Consider the following 17126-nt stretch of genomic DNA (forward strand, 5'->3'; position numbering starts at 1 on the left):
AATAAGCGCTAATAAATCATTTCCTAAATGCCAAGAATTGGGTTAAACACTGGGAATACAAATAAAAGAAAAAAAAACTGCCCCTACCTTCAAGAAGATTATATTCTAATTGGGAGACAATAAGAGTATATATAGGTACTATATATCTATCTGTACATTTATGCACACACACACACACACACAGACACACACACCATGTAAAATAACAGAGAGGAGGCAATAGAAACTGTGGGGAGAAAAAGTGGTTGCTTTTCAACTTTTTTGAAAGAAGAAGTAAGGTATTCAAAAGCATGTAGTTGAAGAGGAGATAATTCCAGACATGGGATATAGTTTATGCAAAGATTTAGAAATGGGAAGTAGAGTGACATGTGTGGGAACCAGCAAGTTAGCCAGGATGGTTAGACCTTAGAGAGTGTGGACGGGATTATTGTTTAAGAAAACCAGAATGATGGGAAGAGATTATGTCATGAAGAACTTTAAATTTCAAATAAATGGCTTTTTTATTGATGTTAAATATTTACTGAGTAATCACTAGAGAATATATTGAAGGGGGTAGAGGGACACATACTTTGAGAAAATCATTTTGCAGTTTGTGGAGGGTGGATTGGAGGGGGAACTGAAGTGTACTTGAGGCACAGAGACCATTTTGAAATTTATTGCACTGAAGACAAAAGACAATCAAGAAAAAAATAAACAATACAGCCACCAAGGACAAGAATAACAGAGAGGAAATATTCAGATCATTTTTTAAAAGTACATAAGTCAAAATAGAAGTACAAAAAGAACTGATGGTAAAGAAACAGACATAAAATATGTTGAAAATGACTCAGTTACCTATTTTTCCCAACTCTGCTTATTAACCAGTGTTGAGGGATGCTCTGATAGGCAAAGAGATACCAAGTGTACAGCTTTCTGTATCATGTGCTTTTTGTCAAGTACCCCTACATGTAAATTGTCAAGTTCTTGCTACCTTGGGGAGTCCCCGAAATGCAATGGACCAAACTCTTTTGCTGAGGTAGACTTATATGAATTGTCTTAAAGTTACCTAAAAAAACTGTCCCCCAAGAAGCCGCAGCTGATCTTCAGTGATCAGCCCATCATTATGTTGCTACTGACAGAAAATTGTTAACATAATGACAGAAATTATTAATACCAAATGTAATGCCAACTGCCACTCCTTTAAATGATCCTTGTAACTTCACAATTTCAGATGTCCTCACACTCTTAAGATATTTTCTCTTGATTAGGTTCAGTTGAACCACACTTTAGGCCCCTCCACCCAGGGATTTTGCTATGTGGGGGAGCCCAGCTAAAGCTGGAACTCAACTTCTAGTGTCCTTGCCCCCTCACACTGGGATTCATGGCATTGATATGGTTTGTGGTGCTGGGAACCTTGAAATGTAAGGGTACAGGGGGATCCACCTACAAATAATTCAAGCACTCAAGCATCCTTTCAGTCAAAGCAAAAAGATTTATTTGTAAAACAAATAGAGCAGGCAAGATTCCTAGCGAATCTGCATTTGATGGGGGCGAGATTAATACTTATATACAGAAAGGAACAAAGGAAAGATCTGAATAGGATTAAGGAAAGGTAACTAACCAGATGGGCCAGACAGAGAAAGGAGTTAAGTAGGCTAATTGAGTAATCTAGATGGGCTGGGATAGGCCAGTTGCCTTGGTGGAGGTACTAGTGATCTGGGCTGTTAAAATGTATGAGAAAATTCGGGGACTGGGTTGTTCTCAAAGATATAGTCTTTTCCTTTTAGGGGTCCAGGTCCCATAACCCTATAATTCCCACCTCAAACAAAGGGACTCAAAATATTTTGGGGTAAGTGGCAAAGGTCTCAGCTTCTGAAACTGCTTCCTGCTGGCTAGGGGCTATCCCTGCTTCAAGGGGGTCCCAGGGAGGAGGTTAACTGGAAATGAGCTCAGGCTGCATCCAGGGGACAATGGGGGGGAAATGGGCTGGTACCCACTGTTTGGTACCAAGTGTAAGCGAATGGCCCATAGTGTGGAAGACAAAATTCTGACAAGCAAATTCAATATGTAGGGCCCAAATATAAGGAGAATTAAAAGTGATTTCAGAATGGGGAAAAACAAAGAAAGAAAGCAAGAGCTCCATTAGAATCATTCATATTTGACATACAGGATTATCTGATCTTGTTACTTTCTCAAAAGTTTCCACTCTGATTCCAATTCCTTTAGGAGGATCAGATACTATTGGGATTCAGTCCTATACAAAAAATATAAGTAGTAACATTCTTGCATGTAAAAGTTTTCCACCCTTGAGTGGAAATAAATTTGCCAGAGACTGACTTTTACTCCAATTATAAAAAACACAAAACCAAAAACAAACAAAAAAAAAACTTTGTACGATATTTAAATAATGAACTACATCAAATATCCATTTTTCTACAGGTTACCTCTCTCTAAGAAAACTGATTGAACTGAAATTCTCTTCCCTAAACCAAACTGAAGATGTTTCTGATTTAATTTCAGTAATTAATAGCAACATCCAATTACTAAGGTATTTAGGATATAGAAAGGAATATAATTTTAGGCTGAATAGTTCAGATCTTAAACACACATTTTGTTATGCAAACCTTAGTCTATGGGATAATAATTCACGTGACTATGCAAGCAGGTAGATGACAAACCCAAGTACTAATTTACCCAGTTGTTTAGAATATGGAATGACTACACATTCAGGTCAAAATGACAAGATCTCACACAGTTGTATGGTGCTCATATCTTTTAATGACCATTAGCTCTGATTATAGAAATCTGCTATAAAAGGGATAAAGTAGGAAAATAATTATCAATTCCACCTCATAACCAGACTCAGAAATAGCCAGATGGGTAACATTCCTTTCCAAAGGAACATAATGGGGAAACTGAGCCAGGAGGATCCCATCTTAGACTGAGGCTAAAAACTGTCCTCTCAGCTTTTCTAGATGCAGACCTCCACCTGTATCATAGTCTCTCTCAGTAGCTTGTGGTGTTTGTCTCAGATGGTGGATTATTGACTATTGATTATGGCTGGATTATTATGATCCAGACAATTCAAAATAAAAACAGTTACAGTCCAAAAGGCTTTTACCTCAAAAGTGTTTCCCAAGTTTACCAGAACTTACATCTGAAATTAAAATTTGTCCTGGTGTAAAAGCCAATTGTTAGAGATCATTTCTATATACTTGCAAATTCTCAGCAAGCCAAGTTTGTTGTTAGAAATTCCATAACCCAAACAAGGTCTTTGGCAAGTGTACAAAATAAAAGGAACCCCAGAAAAGTGGCTTCCTCACCATTCCATTTGCCCTTAGAGCTGCTGTGGGTTGTGCCTTTTGACTAGCCCTGAGAACTGCTTTGAATGGGCAGAACCAATCTGGATAAGGGTTTCATGTCATCCCCTCCTTTCCACACACAGTAATCAATTACCAGTTTTTGATATCAGCATTAAAAAAATAACCCAAAATATCTTAGTTAACAACCTTACAATTTTCATAAGTGAGAGCCAAATTGTTTTAGCTGCAACTTCCTCTTAACCATAGGCTAAGGTGAAAATACCCAGTTTTCTAAGTGACAGCTATAAGGCATTATAAGACTGGGTTAGGAAGAAAACATTTTTTTTTTAACTAGAGTGAGACTGATGCTTAGATACAAAAGGGACAGTGAAAGTGTATGGATGACATTAAGGAGTGGTAAGTAGTCTGGAGTGGGCCAGGTGCAAACAGTGAAAGGACTGCCAAGTAGTATAATTAGGTGATCTAGATAGGATTAAATTTTATTTCTGAGTAAAGGACCACAGAAAAAGGGAACCAAAAGGCAAGATGGATAAAGCAATAACAGAAACCGTTCAGAAGAGGGAGACCAAAATAGATGCATTAGAAACTTTAAATCAGTAGGGAATACTGAGAATAAATCACTATAAAGACCATGAATCAAAGAAAGTTTAAAATAAACAGAAAGGAAATATAATGATGAAGATAAAGGGAAGAAAAAACTTTCAAAAATAGTGAAAAAAATGAAATACTAAAAGAATGAATTAAAGAGCAGAGCAAAAAAGGAAAGAAAAAAATAAGGGACAGAATGAAATAACTATATTAAAGGAAGGAAGAAAAGGGAGCTAAGTTAAATAGAATACCAAAGCTAGGGAAAGGGGCAATAATAAGGAGAGAAATGGAACTTGCAAAAGAGAGGGAAAAAAAAAGGAATAGAGATACCTTAAAGTAAAGTAAGCTTAACTGGAAAAAGAAAAAAAAGACTATAAATAAAAAGTGAAAATGAAATATTAATTCAAAAAAAAAGAAACAAGCAAATTGAGGAGTTAAGGCTAACTCTCCTAATTTTAAATATGAATAGATGAAACAACTTAATGTAAATGTAAATTACAAAATTCAAATAGATTTGATTTTTTTTAAATGTTGCTTATTATTAGGAAAATTAAGTGGTACAGTAAATAGAGTGGTGGGCCTGCAGTCAGAAAGACCTGAATTCAAATGTGGCCTCAGGGACCAAATTGGTCCCTAATTATGGGACCCTGGGCAAGTCATTTAACTTCGGTTTGCCTCAATTTTTTCATCTAAAAAGTGGGGTTAATAATAGGGTCTTTCTCCCAGGGTTATTGTGAGGATAAAATAAGATACAGTGGGACAGCACTTAGCACAGTGTCTGGTACATAGTAAATTCCATAGAAATATTATTGTAATTATTATTGTCAAAAGCCACCTAAAATTAAAAAAAAACATAAAATACAACTCTAGATAAAATTATTATGCATAATGTGAACTTAATATAAACAATAACAACAAAAAAGCAGGAGTTAGAAATGTGCTATTAGATAAAGCAGAAAACATTCATGACATAGAAAGAGATAGAAAAGCAAACTATATTTTGCTAAAATTAATCATATGAAACAAATTTATATTAATATTAAAGTTATATGCTTCAAATATATGATATCTAAATTCATAAAGAAAAAATAACTAAACAACAAGAGGAAACAGACAATAATACAATAATGACATGATATTTTGTTGCCCTTCTTTTAGTTTTGGAGCAATGTAATTAAGTATACATATATATATACATATATATATAATATGATTATATTTTATTTCTAAATAAAGACATATATATATATGCAAAGTAATTAAGAATTGAAAAGAAAATTACTGGAGAAAGTAGTTAGGAAAGAATTATTTTTTCTTATAAATTAAATATACACATTTCTCAGCACCACATGAAACTTTTATGAAAAATAACCTTCTATTTTAGAACAGATATGGCAAGCACATGTAAAAATGTAGAAACACATCCTTTGCTAACAACATAATTATAAATAGTTAGCAAAATTCTTTTTTTTTTCAAAAAAGAGATCTCAGTGGAGACAACTGAATTCTAAAGAACAAGCAGATCAAGGAACAAATTATAAAAAAGTGTGAGAAAAAGAAGAGTTGTAGGCTGAATGAGGCTGTTTCTTTGGCAGCTCTTTGTACAAAACTACTTCAAATTGTAAAGCCAACAAAATATAGACATAAGGGGAACTTCTTTTAATGTTGTAAAAAATAAAATCTAACTAAAACAAAGAGGAAGGGCAGCTAGTTGGTGTGATGGATAGAGTGATGGGTCCGAAGTCAGAAAGACAGATCTTCTTGAGTTCAGAATTGGTCTCAGACATTTATTAGCTTTGTGACCCTGGGCAAGTCATTTAATCCTATTTGGCTCAATTTCTCATCTGTAAAATGAGATGAGGAAGGAAATAGTAAACTACTTCAGTATCTTTTCCAAGAAAAGCTCAAATGAGGTCACAAACAGCTGAACACAACTGAAATGACTGAACAAGAAAATCAAGAGGAAGCATTATACTCAATTGGGGAGAAAACAAACAAACAAACAAACAAACAAACAAACAAACAACAACAACAACAAAATCTTTCCTGATAAATACAAAGTAAAGGAGAGATGTATATCTTCTCCAATATTGTTTAGTTCTAGAAATGCTAGAAAAAGCAATAAGATTGAATCAAAGTAAAGGCTTTAAAACAGGTAAAGAGGGCATAAAATTATCCATATTTGATGATCATAAGATGGATTACATAGAAAAATCTAGAGAATAAGCAAAGGTTCAAATTCTGACACCTGATAGCTTCAACACAGTTACAACCTACAAAATAAAAACTTTAAAAATAGCATTTTATATTGATAATACTATCTGAAAGGTAATAATAAAAGAGAAATGCCATTTCAGATATTTACAAAATATAAAATAACAAATTAAGAGCCCCCATTTAAATAACAAAATGGAAATACTGTCAAAGGAGAGATTAATAAAATTGAAAGTTAAAAAATGAATGAACAAAACTAGGAACTAAGTATGTGAAAAAAAGACAATATAAAAGATAAATCGATAATTTAATTAAAAAGGAAAAAAAAATAAACACATTGTCACTATTAAATAGGTAAATTTACCATGGATGAAGATAGAATCCATGCACTTATTAGTCATTACTTTAACCAATTACATGCCAGTAAAATTGGTAATCTAAGTGAAATGGATGAATATTTACAAAAAAATATAAATTGCCCAGATAAACAGATGTAAAGGAATATATAACACTATCTTAGGAAAAAAAAAATGAACAAGTCATAAATAAGCTCCATAAAAATAATCCCTATGACTAAATGGATTTACAAGTGAATTTTGCCAAATATTTAGGGAACAATTGATCCCAGTACTATATTAACTAGCTTTTTAAATAGATAAAGGAGTTCTACCAAACGACACAAACAGGATATTGATGTCAAAACCAGAAAGAGAAAAATGTAGAGAAAGAAAATTATGGGCCAATTTCTCTAATGAATACTAATGCAAATTAAAAAAAAAAAACTAGGAAAGATATTACAGCAATCTATTATACTGGTCATTTGCTATTACCAGGTGGTATTTATACCAAAAATACAGGAGTGGTTCAGTATTATCAAAATTATCAGCATAAGTAACCATGTAAATAAAAAATCATTTTATTAATAGATATGGGAAAAAAATCTTTTGACAAAATACAAAACCCTAGAAAGCATAGGAATTAATGGAGCCTCTCTTTAAATAATAGGTAGTATTTATCTAATACCAAAAGTAAACATTATCTGTAATGGGGACAAATCAAAAGATTTCCCAGTAATGTGAGGGGTGAAGCAAAAATATTCATGATAAGCACCAGTATTATTAAGCAACATAGTAGAAATGCTATCGTTAACAATAAGACAGGAAAAAAGAAATTTAGGGAATAAGAATAAGTAATGAGGAAAGAAAACAATTACTCTTTACAGATGATATGATGTTATGCTTAGAGAACAATATAGAATCAATGAAAAAGAACTAGTTAAAACAATCATCAACTTTATCAAAGTTATGAGATATAAAATAAACCCACATAAATCATCAGTATTCCAAATCCATCACGAAGGGATAAAAAGATAAATTCCATTTAAAATGACTGCAAACAATATAAATTGTCTACTTGCCAAGACAAATCCAGGGGCCATATGAAACAATTATGAAACACTATTCTCACAAATAGAGGCATATCTTAACAATTGGTAAAAAAAAAAAATCATTGTTCACGGGTAGGCTGAGTTGATATAATAAAAATAAAAATTTTGCCTAAAATAATTCATTGTCATACCAAACTAACAAATAATTATTTTATAGAGTTAAAAAAATCAAGAAGAACAAAAGGTCAAGACTATCAGTGAATCAATAAAAAAAAAATGAAGGAAGATGGCCTAGCAATACTGGATGTCAAACCATATTACAGAATGGCAATCATGAAAGCATCTGGCACTGGCTAAAAAAAATAAAGTGGTGGATTAATGCTATAGATTAACTACACAATACAGGGCACTAAATGACTATAGGCATCTAATGTTTGACAAACTAACACATGCAAATTTGAGGGGCAATAGCTTACAATTTGGCAAAAATTGCTGGCAAAACTACAAAGCAGAAATTAGGCATAGATCAACATCTCTCATCATATATCAAGATAAGGTCAAAATAGATACATAATTTATACATAAAAGGTGATATCATAAGCAAATTAGGGGAGCACAGAAAATTTAACCTGTCAGATCTATGGATAAGTGAACAGCTTATGACCAAAGAGGAGATAGAAACAAACATTATGGGATATAAAATGGATAATTTCAATTAAATAAAATTAAAAAGTTGTTGCACAAACAAAATTAATCCAGCCAAAACTAGTCGGTAAACAGGAAATGGAGGGAAATTTACAAGCAAGTTTATCTAATAAAGGGCTCATTTCTCAAAGATTTAGAGAGCTGGGCCAAAAAATAAGAGCCATTCCCCAATTGATAGTCAATGAACACGAAGACACAGTTTTCAGAAGAAGAAATCAAAGTTATTGGTAGTCACATAAAAAAATGCTTTAAGACATTATTAGTTAAAGAAATTCATATTATAGCAACTCTAAGATACTACTTCATACCTATCATATTGCCTATCATGATAGAAAAGGAAAAAGACAAGTAATGGAGCGCATGTATAAAAAAATAGGGACAATAATGCATTATTGGTAGGGTTGTGAGCTAATTCAACCATTCCAGAGGGCAATTTGGAACTATGTCCAAAGGACCATAATACCATGCATATCCTTTGACACAGGAATATCTCTACTAGGTCTGTATCTTTAAAAGAACAAAGAAAAGGGTAAAGGACCCATTTGTGCAATAATTATTTATAGTAGCTCTTTTTGTGTTACCAAAAAATTGGAAACTGAGGGGAAGAACATCAGCTGGGAAATGGATGACATCAGATGTTATATATGATTTCAATGGAATTCTATTGTGTCTTTTCTTATGACACAATAGAATTCCGTCATAAGAAAAGATGAGGAGTATGGGTTCATCTTGTGAAGACTGGGAACATCTCCATAATTTGTGATAATGGTTCTGTTACAATAAATAGTAAACTGAATATATTAATAAATAACAAAACTGAATGGTCTGATAATCTTGAACTGGTTGTTGTCTTCTTAAAAACCTTATTTAATTGAGTCAAGACTCTAAAAGTTACGCTTAGGATTTTGGCCCCTAGCTCCATGTAGTTCTTACTGAATCTGCTAATAGTTTCAACTACATTGCCTCCTCAAGCCATCAGTACCAATGCTGACTCTTTGTGACCCCATTTAGGGTTTTCTTGGCAAGATACTGGATGGTTTGTCATTTCTTTCTCCAGATCATTTTACAGATGAGGAAACCACGGCAAAGGATGTTAAGTAACTTGCTTAGGGTAATACAGCTAGAAAGTGTGTAAGGATGGATTTGGACTTGGATCCCCCTGACTCCAGGGCCAGTACTCTATCTACTATGCCAGCTGCACTTATTTTATATTCTTCTATTCTTGACCTCAGTGTTCACTGTAGATGGTGACTGCAGCCAAGAAGTTAAAAGATGCTTGCTTCTTGGAAGGAAAGTTAGGGCAAATCTGGAAGGCATACTAAAAAATAGAGACATTACAAAACTGTGATTTTTCCAGAAGCAATGTGTGGCTGTGAGAGTTGGATTATAAGAAAAGTTGAGAATTGCAGAATTAATGCCTTCTCATTTTGGCATTGTAGAAGACTTTTGAGAGTCCCTTTGACAGCAAGGAGTTCAAATCAGTCAATATTCAAAGAAATTAATTCAGGCTATTCACTGCCAGGTCAAATACTGAAGCTTAAATACTTTTGACCATGTAATGAGATGATGAGACTCACTGGAAAGGACCTTGATGTTGGGAAAAGAAAAGGAAAAGGGGATGGCAGAGGATGAGATGCATAGATACTATCATGGAAACAACAAACATGAACTTGGAAAGACTTTGAGAGACAGTGGAAGATAGAAGGGCCTGGTGTGCTATGTTCTATGTTCCATGGGGTCATGAAGAGTTAAACAGGACTGAATGACTGAACAAAGCCAATGCTGGTACAGTTGTCTGGGAATCTGCAGTTTTTCATTGAAAACTCAGTCAATAAGAAACTGAGTGGTGGATCAGTAGGACAGATTAGGTATGCAATACACTGTAGTAAATGGCAATAATAATCTGTTGTTTGAAGCCCTCAAAGATCCAAGATTTGGGGAAAAGCAACCACCATTTGATAAAACTTACTGGGAAAACTAGAAACAAACAAACAAAAACGCTACAGCAAGTTTTTTTTTTTTTATAAAAGGCTTAATTTCTCAAATATGTAAGGAATGAGTGAAATTTCTATGAATATAAGTATTCCCCCAATTGATAAATAGTGAAAATATATGAGCAGGCAGTTTTCAGAAGAAGAAATCAAAGCTACCTATAGTAACATGAAAAAAATGTTCTAAATCACTATTGTTTAGAAAAAAGCAAATGAAAGCAACTATGAGGTACCACCTCACAGATATCAGATTGGCTAATATTACAGAAAAGAGAAATGACAAATATTTGAAGGGACTTGGACAAATTGAGACATTAATGCACTGTTCGTGATGTTGTGATCTTATCTGACCATTTTGGACCGTAATTTGAAACTGTGCCCAAATGACTGTAAAACTGCAGACTCTTTGACCCAGCAATACCACTGCTGGGTTTGTAGACCAAAAAGATCAAAGAAAAAAGAAAAAGAAGCTTATGTACTAAAGTATTTATAATGGTCCTTTTTGTGGTAACAAACAATTGGAAATTGAGGGGATGCATCAATTGGGAAATGGCTGAACAAGTTGTGGTATATGATTAGGATGGAACATTATTGTGCTATAAGAAGTGATGAGCAGAAACCTTTCAGACACACCTGGGGAAACTTATATGAGCTGATGCATAGTAAAATGAGCAGAACCAGGAGAACATTCATTGTGCACAATAATAGCAATAATGTAATGATGATCAACTGTTAATGACTTACCTGTTCCCAGCAATACTATGATGTAAGATAATGCTAAAAGACTTATGATGAAAAATGCTATCCACCTCTAGAGAAAAAATTGATGGAGTCTAAATGTGAATTGAAGCATATTTTTGTTTTACTTTGTTATTCTTTGTTGTATGTATGTTTTCTTTGCAATGTGGCTAATGTACACATGTTTTGTATGATTGTGTATGTATAATTTATATCAAATTGCTTGCCTTCTCAAGGAGGAGGGCAGAGGGAAGAGAATTTGGAACTCAAAATTTAAGAAAAAAACAAGTATTCAATATGTTTGTTTATATGTAATCAAGGGGGAAAAATAAATGTTTTTAATAAAAGAAAAGTCAGTTTATGTCAGTTTTGTATCAATTTTCCCAATCCTGATGTCATGTGAAGTTTCTCTTCACTCGGAACTCTGCATCATTGCTGATACTCAAGAGGATTAGTCCTAATGGAACCTTTCACCCTCTGGCTTTGAAGACAGAGTGTGGAAACCCCAAAGGTAGGGAAAAAAGCCAACTAGACAGACATTTGTTTTCATCAACAAGTCACCAAAATCCCACCTCTACTTCTAAGGCAAAGCCCTTTAAAAATCTTTGATAATTAAGTCCCATGAGAATGAAGCATGATGCATGGGAATAGGTCAGTATTCTTTTTTTTTTAGGATCCCATTTAAATATTTTGCAAACAAAGACAAAATCACTTTCTCAATCATTCTTATAGGCATTTTAAGAGGTGGAATGGCTTGAGTGAACCACTTGGATTCATTTCTGCCATGGCTTTTGTCTATTGTTCTGTGGTCACAGGATACTATCAGTGAGCCTTCCATAATTCACTGTTTTATTGATGCTAAATTAATTTCTGGGAATATAGTTTCAATTCCTCTACTTCTCAAGGAGTTTCAGTACCTGGATTAATTTGACCAAAACCATTGCTTCTCATGTCTCATTGAATTGTTGCCTTAAGGTGTATTATACTCATCATCATAGAAGATGTTTATTATGGAAAACTCCATTGTGAACATGGACAATTCATGAATACTTAGACAGAATTGAATGTGTTTTATTAAACAGAGATATTTATTACATGATTGAATACATTGGAATCTAATATCATCCAATTATAATTTTTTTTACCGTAACATATTTTTAATTTAATTCATCATAAACTACCATTTGCCTACTTTATTTCATGAAATATATTTTTTGTTAGTTGCCTAACACTTTTTGTACAAGACATTTACAATAAAACATCAGAGAATACAGGAGGCTGGTGTAGTGGGTAATGAGCCATGATTGTATTCATGAAAACCTAGGTTTAAAGTCTTGCCTTTGACATGATAGCCACAACAAATCACTTAATCGTAGACAAATCTCTATGACTATAAATTTCACAGGAGGTGTGGATGTGTACTGGTGTAGGGGAGATTACTTTGAGAGATCCAAAATGAATGAAATCATAGGTCAAATCCAACAACAATAAAATTCACAGAAACATATTTATCTTTATTCTGTCCATATGCAGCTGACTAGTGCAAGAATGTTGGTTCTGGCCTTTTAAAACACCATGTAAATATTCCAGTGTGGAAATAGAGGTAGCTCTTACAGGAGATTCCCATTAACATAACTTCTTTCCAGGGAGTCAGAGTTTTGGGATTTTTCAATCATACCCAGTTCTCTTTTTTTCAATGGCACATAGAAGTCTGGTTTCAAAAGTGTTAAGTCAAAGATTTTAATCCCTTGAGAAGGAGAAATAAAGATGTTATTGAGTCTGGACTGTTTTGTTCATAGAAATATTAATTTAATTTTTGTTGCTGCTGTACTTTAAATCACTTTGGCAGGACTTTTTAAACCTTCTGAATAGTCTCAAAAAGTATAAGAAAAAATTATAACATAGTGGTTACAAAAATGGAGTGAATATAGCAAATTAATGTGATGATTTGAGGTAACTAACTGACACAGGATATAGAGCATGGACCTGGAGTCAGGAGAAGAAAACTGAATTCAAATCTAGCTTTAGATACTTATTAACTCTGTGTCAATGGGTAAGTCACTTAATACCTTGGGTCTCAGTTTCATCATATGGAAAATGGATATAAAGAATATTTCCTACCTCACAGGTTTGTTATGTGGATAAAATGACATATTTATAAAATGCATTGCAAATTTTAAAGCATAATATAAATTTTAGTTATAATTACTGTAGTTCTTAGGTGTGTGTGTGTGTGTGTGTGTGTGTGTGTGTGTGCATGAAAATTCAAATGAGTCTTCCCCTCAGAGTATGTGTCTGAGGTCCTTTTTCCTGCCTTTACCATGAATCAGAGCACAGTGGATTGAAAGCAAGAGGTGATATTCCCCCTCACATGCTACCCTGCTTAGGTAACAACTAAATTTTGCTTTTGTCACTTTCCCAGTTGAGAAACTATAATGAAAAGATGGAGGTTTTACAGAGGAAAGTATTCAGAATTTAGAGAGGGCTGGAGAAGATGTCTTGTGAAAATTGGTTCCATTCCATTCTAATTACTACACGTTTTAAGTACCTAATTTGTGCAAGGTGATATGTTAGGCTATAAGACTAAAAGTCTATAATGAATCAATCACTACTTTCAATTAAGTTTATGGTTTATTGGATGGATATAACATATACATATGCACATATCATGCAGGAGTATTTGAGGAGGGAGAAAGAAAATTAACAAATGAAGGAGCATGAAAGTGAACATCAAAACAGAGCTGGTACCTGAGTTTAACCTTAAATAAAGACAAAGCTCCTGAAGGAAAATGAGGATAGATCATATTATTGTTAAAGCTGACAGTTTCTGTGAATTTATGGAAGCAAAGATGCCCTGGAAATTGTGAATAGTTCAATTATACAGTAACACAGGATCCATGAAGAGAAAGACTGAATGTCTGTAGAGTCAGCTTGAAGATATATTGCTGAGACCATAAATTTCAGTGAAGGAGGCTGATAAGGGGACATAGAGTTAAGTGAAATAGAAGAAAAAAAGATAAAGTAAAAGAATATATAGAAGAAGGGGGTGCGCAACAGTATTAAAACTGCATTGAAGACCAGAAGGATAAAGTCTGAATAGAGAATATCACAAGTGAAAGTTGAGACCATTGATTTCTTAAATGATAAACCAGTGTTGGAAAATGGTGACATGCCCTAAAAGTTTTTTTTTTCCTTGAAAATGATAAATCTTGAAGTGTCTTAAGCACTATAATGTGAATGAAGGATAAATTAAACTTTTTCTACTTCATCTTAGAACATATAATTAGAATCAATGAGTACAAATTATGTCAAAGCACATTTAACTTGAAATGAGAACCCATCTGGTGACCGAATGATTTCAAATGGAGCATAGATTCACATTTTGGTTAAGATTTGAACTAGAAAATTCTCAATTTTTTTCCCGTGTAGCTAGTATCATGACCATAAACAACTGAGAAACAGTGAGACTTACTGAGGAATTTTTTTTTTGATGATTGGATTTGATATTTGAACACCTGAATTTTAGACATTGCTCTGCAATTTGTTGCTTGTGAGACCCTCAATTTAGAGACAAAGATATTAAAATAGGTAATTATATCACATAGAGGTTTACATTTTACAAATGTTTAAATTTTACAGAGCATTTTCATCACAAAACACTGGTAATCCAGATAGTTAAAGTGATTAAATCCAATTGACAAATGAGGAATGTCACACTGACCTTGTCACTTTCCCAGGGTCAAAGAGGCAGTAAATAATAAAGCTGTTTTGAATACAAGAACCTCACCCCCAGGCTTTTATTTCACTTTTGGAGATCTGAAGTATATAAAGAACAGTTATTTCATTGCTGAGGGCTAGTTTCTTCAAGGGTGTCATTTGAACATTAAAAATCACCCAATCTTTCTGTCAAACTTCTAAGAACACATGGCAAAAGAGAGATGTAGGACATTGTGGGTCAAGCAAAAGTCGAATGCAATCATGTGTCCAGTGGGTATTGTTCTCTCTACAGCCTCTGTGGTATCTTCCATCTCTAAGATTTCAAGGTGTCCATCAAGATATTCAAGATGTCAGCATGAGAAAAATCATGAAGCATTTGTGATGGTATTCCATTGTTCTACATGTCCATAGGAGCAGAAGGGAGGGGAATAGCACTTATATAGTGACTAATATATGCCAGGCATTGTGGTAAGTACTTTTTTTTAACAACATTTTTTTAATCCTCACAAAACCCTTGAAAAGTAGGTGATATTATCACTCCCATTTTACAATTAAGGAAACTAAAGCAGACCAAAGTTAAGTGACTTACTGAGGGTCATGCAACTTGTAACTGTCTGAAGCTGGATTTACCTCAGGACTTCCTGACTCCAAGCCCAGTGCTATATACAATGTGCCACCAGCTGTCATGGACAGTTGGATATTAAATTTAAAGCAGAAATTATGATTACACATAGAGTAGAACTTCTTTGCCTTCAGGGCCAGTGACTTTAGTACTTGTCCCTAATCAATTAAACATTCCAAAGATGTCTTATTAGTAAGTTTTGGGAAGATGGTGTCTTATGAAATGCCACAAAAGAAACTCATACAGTTTTTTTTTACCTACTTCTAAAGGACAATCTGGTACCCAGAATTGTTGTACAGTCAGACCACATTCCCAACCCCACTAGGAAAAAGAGATATCATTAGTATCCTATACTCTTGGGCATATCAAAAGAAAAAAAAATGATTGGTGAGCAAATGTCTCAAGAAAATTTGCTAACACATGGATATCATTCAAATAGAACTTCGACAAGATTTTTCTACCTCAAAATGTCTACCTTCACCATGAAAGATAGATTTTCTCCAGGCGGATTCCCATCATAGAGGGTGCTGACTGTTATCCTTATAATGAAAGTTTAGAATAGATATTGGGAACGTGTAAAGTCAAAATCACTTGAGAAAGTGAAAAGAAAAAAAGGAGGCATTTGTTTTGGGTGGTTTGCTTACACTTATATACTGAGTTATTTTAATACTGTATAATTTTTTTCTTTATAGATAAAGCCAATCTCTTGATAATCTCTTCATATATATTACATAGATGGAGAATGGAAGGAATGTGACAGAATTCATCTTATTAGGACTTACACAGAATCTGAAGATGCAGAAAATAACTTTTGCAATATTTCTAACCTTATATATGGTAAAACTGGTAGGCAATCTTCTCGTTGTGGTGACCGTCACCAACAGTCAGGCTCTAAACTCCCCCATGTATTTTTTCCTGGCACATTTGTCTTTCATAGATACAATCTATTCATCTTCCTCAGCACCTAAACTTACCATGGACTCCTTACAAGAGAAGAAAACAATTGCCTTCAATTGGTGTATGACCCAAGTCTATGCAGAACACATCTTTGGGGCCACTGAGATCATCTTGCTCACAGTGATGGCCTATGATAGGTATGTTGCCATCTGCAAACCACTCCACTATATTACAATCATGAGCAGGAAGTCATGTGGCCTCCTTGTGGGAGTAGCTTGGACAGGAGGCTTTCTCCATGCAACAATCCAGATTCTCTTCATATTCTGGTTGCCTTTCTGTGGACCTAACATCATAGATCACTGCATGTGTGTCTTGTACCCTTTACTCAATCTTGTCTGCATAGACCCTCGGTCTATTTGTAGCAGCTAACAGTGGCTTTATCTGTCTGCTAAACTTCCTCTTGTTGATGTTATCCTATGTTGTCATTCTGCGCTTCCTGAAGAATCACAATCTGGAGGGGAGACGCAAAGTGCTCTCCACCTGTATCTCCCATATCACAGTGGTCATCTTATTTTTTTTGCCTTACATATTTGTGTACCCGTGACCTGTTACAACACTTCCAATAGATAAAGCTGTGGCTATCTTTTATACTATGATGGCACCTATGTTAAACCCTTTAATCTACACACTAAGGAACACAGAGGTGAAAAATGCTATGAGGAAGCTCTGGAGCCAGAAAGTGAATTTAGGTGTTAAATAAATAGACCACTAAGAAAACATCCTCATTAATATTATTTACAATAGTAATATACAACAACTGAGAGCAAAGTGTTAAATAGGGCTGATCAAGTGGTCATTGTGCCAGGGCAATGAGATTTAAAGAACATTGATGGCCCTTAATATTGTAGCAAAGCAGAGGTTAGCAACTAATTAGCCAGAAAAAAATAGTGTTTGAGATGGAATAG

General features: G+C 34.1%; 1 pseudogene; it reads left to right on the top strand.

Moving 5' to 3' along the window:
- Positions 1 to 15999: 15999 nt before the first annotated feature.
- LOC114051881 lies at positions 16000 to 16921 on the top strand (annotated as a pseudogene).
- Positions 16922 to 17126: the final 205 nt, after the last annotated feature.

This window comes from Vombatus ursinus, unplaced genomic scaffold, assembly GCF_900497805.2.
Source record: "Vombatus ursinus unplaced genomic scaffold, bare-nosed wombat genome assembly UNPS02014806.1, whole genome shotgun sequence".
Taxonomy (NCBI): domain Eukaryota; kingdom Metazoa; phylum Chordata; class Mammalia; order Diprotodontia; family Vombatidae; genus Vombatus; species Vombatus ursinus.